Raw genomic sequence first — 5,131 nt, forward strand, 5'->3', positions numbered from 1 at the left:
GTGGATGATAGGGGCAGGAAAAAGAAGATTGAAGACCCTTGGAAGAATCCGAGGACGAAATCGCTGATTCGAGGGGCGGAAAGGGAATAAAAAACTAAACAGAACTATAAACAATAACTTAGAATATGTGTTGGTGTGTGGATTTACTGTTAATTTGATTTCAGAATTTTATGGATGTTATTAAAGAATACTTATGGGTGTTTAACGGATAAAAAAAAAGAGTACACATTTTTTATAAGTTAGCTATACTTAACCCTTAAACATTCTTGCTATTTTTATAATTATAATTTCTATAATGTGTATATATATATTTATATATGAGAGTAAGAAATTCCTAAGAGTATATGCATATGCGAGTAAGAAATTTCTAAGAGTATCATATGCTACAATTTAACTCTTTTTTTAAGTCGCAAACTCTACAAACCATTTTAAGACCTTTTGTTTTGAAAGAGTCTGATGCATGTAAAAGGTAAAAATATGGGGTTAATAATCAAATTAGTCCTTGAAAGATAAGACATTCTTCAAATTCATCCCTCAAAGATTTTTTCTATTAAATTGGTCCTTCAAAAATTTCGAACTAATCATATTTGTCCTTCAATTACTCCATTCACAATTTTCATCAATTTATTGATGATGTAAAATGTTAACTGATAGTACACATGACACATAACATGTTCAATTAGATGTTGACTAAATATGTTTACGAAAATCTATCAATTTAGTCACTAGGTTATATTAGGAATAGAATTTTTGTAATTGGAGAAATGACTAAATTAATAAATTTTCATAAACATATTTAGTCCATATCCAATTAGACATATCAAGTATTATATATGTTATCAATTAACGTTTTACAACATCAATCTTTGAAAAAAAATTGTTAATAGAGTGATTGTAGGACAAATATGATTAATTTGCAATCTTTGAAGGATCAATTTGATTGAAAAAATTTTTCAGGAATGAATTTAAAGAATGTTTTATCTTTCAAGGACTAATTTGACTATTAATCCGTAAAAATATGATATTAGTTTTAAAAGTTTGAATCAATAGTAGATATTTTTTTTATTACAGATGTTATGTTGCTAAGATTATGCACGTTATAAATATATAAAAGTGAACATTATATATAATAAATTATAGATTTTTTTGTGTACGAGCCAATTTTTTACTTCAACTTTAAACTTTAGTTAATGCACTAATTTATCGTCATGACCAAATATCAATTGAACATTTTCTATTCAATGTTAACTATATTCTGATTTATTTTTAATAACAATGATTAACAAACACTTTAACAAGTAAAACAAAAAAAATAAAGGTACAAAAGAATAAAATAAATAAAAAAGTTTTATTTTATTCGACCAAATCTTTTATTATGTTTTATTTAATAATGTTACATAAAATTATAATAAGGGAGTATATAAAATATATAAAACTAACTCACTAAACTACCAATACTATAGAGATATTAAAATCGAATGTCATACTCTATGAGCTAAGTATGACAACTCACATAAATACGAAAATGACCAAATTATAAAGTAATAAGTTACTAAAATCTAAAACTTATTTATGTAGTGCTATTAATCTTTAAGTCTACCAAAGATGCTTCCTGTAAATAAAGAAGGTCACTAATGTGTGTAAGAAAAAAAAAATAAACAGACATGACATTAACGCTATAAAAAATAACAAATACCAAGAGAAAATCATACACGATTATTTAGCGTTACAAAATGAATTCAATAGTGATGTGAAAGAACTAAAGTACACAACTAAATTGTTCGTAATTCATGAACAAGGTGACTGTGTATCTTTGATGGAAGATGCCACATTGATAGAAAATGGTTGTTCAGTACCATTAGGTACTTGAGCACATAAATTAAAGTGAAAATGAAATCCTAAATTATCATCTAGTCAACACATTAAAAAAGACAAATCACACGAAAAGGGTATAGTTCATAAATTTATCTCGTTGTGATGGTGAGTGTTCTTACATTTGTGAGCCCTCTTTTCAATAGATTTATCCAGAGCTGTCCTATGTTTGATGGTCACCGGACGACCTTGAGTAGAAGCACAACTACTACAAGAAATTCACTGAATACCGTTGGATTTAGCGGTTGAATAAATTCAATAGTATAAATCTCGCCGGTAACTATTTACTGGCAGATTTTTTCGTCTGCCGCTAATTACTGGCAGATATAAACTTTTAATTTGCGAAATTCTGAAACTTGTTACTGTCAAATTTTTTCCCAATAAATCTAAAGGTAATATATTATTTATTAAATTAATAGTTACCGAAAGATTTAACCAACGGTAAATTCGTCGCTAAACTTAAATCTTAAATATTTAAATTTAATAATTTTAAACTAACAAAATTCAAATTTTTGTAATTTCTTATAATAATTTATCTATAATTTTTAGTTAAATATTCACAAACAAGTTCAAATATCAAAGCTTATTATTAAAACTAAAAAAAATAAGATAATTCAATTAAGCAGGAAAAATCATATTTGAAATACGCCAAACCTTCAATTACAAAAATTAAACAAAATTAAATAAAAAATCAAAAGAGCAATACTGATGAGCATTAGAGATAGGCTATACTATTGCTACTACATTAAATAAAGAATCAACCATACCAAACTATTTATGATACTTACAAGTTGCAAGACTACCCAGAAATTAAATTCTCAAGAATCACTAGCACAACATTTCAGCATTGAGAATTGACAAAACAAAAATGCACTCACTATAGCCATATAACGTCTACCATCTCCTCTGAATTTTATTGTAATAGTATCATCTGATTCCAAATCAATGAAGCTGCCAAAATGTAAATTTACAATAAACCAAGAGCAAACGATTTACTTAACATTTAAAAACACATATTTATGTAGCCAATCTAAGATTTGAATCCATGACTCTCCAGTTCATGTCACAATGCTGCATACCAGTGCATCAAATAAATTTCATCGAGCAGATTTTGTGCCAGTAAAATTAAAATAAATTTTAAAGCAAACAAAATTTAAAACTTCCAACAAAACAATCCGCTACATAATTTAAAACTTCCAACAAAATAATCCACCACATAATAAAAAATTAAAAATCACAAGAAACATTATCAGTTCTAAATTATTTAATAAAAATAAGAAAAACATAATCCTCCATCATAATACAAAAACAATCTATAATAATATAAAATTAATACCAGAATACCAAATTAACTCCAATATTTTTTATAATTAAATACTCCAAGAATATCCAAACAATAAGATGTTTAAACACTTACATGAAAAAACAACAAACACGACATACAACAGATTAATCAGAACAAAAACAATAACAAATGTATCCTCATCCTATTCAATTCATTAAGCAAAGGAGGCAAAGAATATCTAACAATTAAACAAAAAATTGAACAAACCCTAAAACCCGAACAAAAAATTAAGCAATAATTGCACAAATAATTGAACAAATAGATATACAAAATAAGACGATTAACAATTTTAAAAAAGTTTCAAACAATTGAACAAACCCTAAAATCCTAAATGTTGAAAAAAAAATTCAAAAGAAACTAGTCAAAGAAAGAGGCTTAGTACATAAGGTGGTGACAAATGAGAGGTGGCGACGACAGAAGGAAGGAATGACGAGGCGGCATGACGAAGCTGCAGGAGGCAGCGACAATGAGTGGCAAAGATGCTGTTGGAGAAATGAAGGGGAAGGGTTTAAAAATTCGAATTTAGGTCAATTTTACCAATGGATTTATTGTCGGAAAAATCCGCCAGTAACTCACAGCCTGTGACCAAAATGACACGTTTCATTTAGTTATCTTACCGTCGGTAATGATCGCGCAAATATTTCTTTTTTCTCTTCAATTATTACCATCACAAAACTGAATCCGACGATAATTTTTTTACTCGATGAATTTATTGTCAAATCCGCCGCTAACCTCCGACACTAAATTCGATGGTAAATTCGACAGTATTCAACATCTTTCTTGTAGTGGACGTGACCCTAGTAGCTTATCTATGCCAATAGGGCACTCATCATGCCTGTGCAAGTTAATTACACTTGTTATAGGTGCAGCTTAACGCTTGGATTCTTTGTATTCTTTGAGCTTGTACCAGGCACTGTCAATGACATCACGCAATATAATAGCATCCCCTGCAGAAGTCACGAAATCCTGAACGACATTGTAAAAATGAGAACACAATTTCCTAAAAATGATAATGCTGTCGTCAAAACGGTCCATGTCGTGGCTACTCCTGATGTGTGTGTGTTTGCAACTGACATTCTTATTCCATTGGAATAGAATGTACTATGAGGACACCGTTATTACATGAAAATGCAAAAGAACAAGAAGAATGTGGCAACATAGAATACTATCCAATTGGAACAAGTAGCAATCACATTGAACTTCTGATGAGTGCGAGCTATAGACAACTTGGTATCAACTATCCATTGACATGTTAGACACCATCTTTTGTTGATCAACTTCACACACTGTACTTGTGCCATGATGGTTGATTAAGGAGAGAATGTAATCCGCCTTCTTTTTAAATTGATCATGAACGTTCTAAAACATAGAGTTAGTGTATTCTCTCTGAAATTGCTTCTCTATTGGGAGTTGGAAGCACAAGGGATAATCGCTCTTAAATTAGCAGCGTCACACTCAAACTCCTTTTGCTCATTGTCTATAAGATAGTTTTAGTATTGCGAACAAACTACAATAGGGAGCTCTTACTGTTTAAATATTTATCAAAAATCACATTCATGCTCTCATTACGTTGTGTGCTCCTCATGTCATCCCAAAATTCATCCTTGAAAAATATTGGCACCCCCATGTGTCAGTCGACAAACATATCTGCTAATGAATAAAGAAAACAAAAATGCAATAGTGCATGTTAACTCTTAAGTGCAACATCCATGTCTACTAGAAAGTAACATCCATAACCATGTTAGACACACGCTGCTATATAGCCACATAGAATTGTGGAGGTTATACTCTTGAATAAAATTCTACCAATCTCTCTCAAATGAATCTTTAGATCTGGATTCCCACAAATCCTCTTCATGCACGTGCTGAGCTCATCGAAACGATGAAAACCTAACAACTCATGTGATATCTTCT

This window comes from Arachis ipaensis, chromosome B4, assembly GCF_059453495.1.
Source record: "Arachis ipaensis isolate K30076 ecotype BB chromosome B4, ASM5945349v1, whole genome shotgun sequence".
Taxonomy (NCBI): domain Eukaryota; kingdom Viridiplantae; phylum Streptophyta; class Magnoliopsida; order Fabales; family Fabaceae; genus Arachis; species Arachis ipaensis.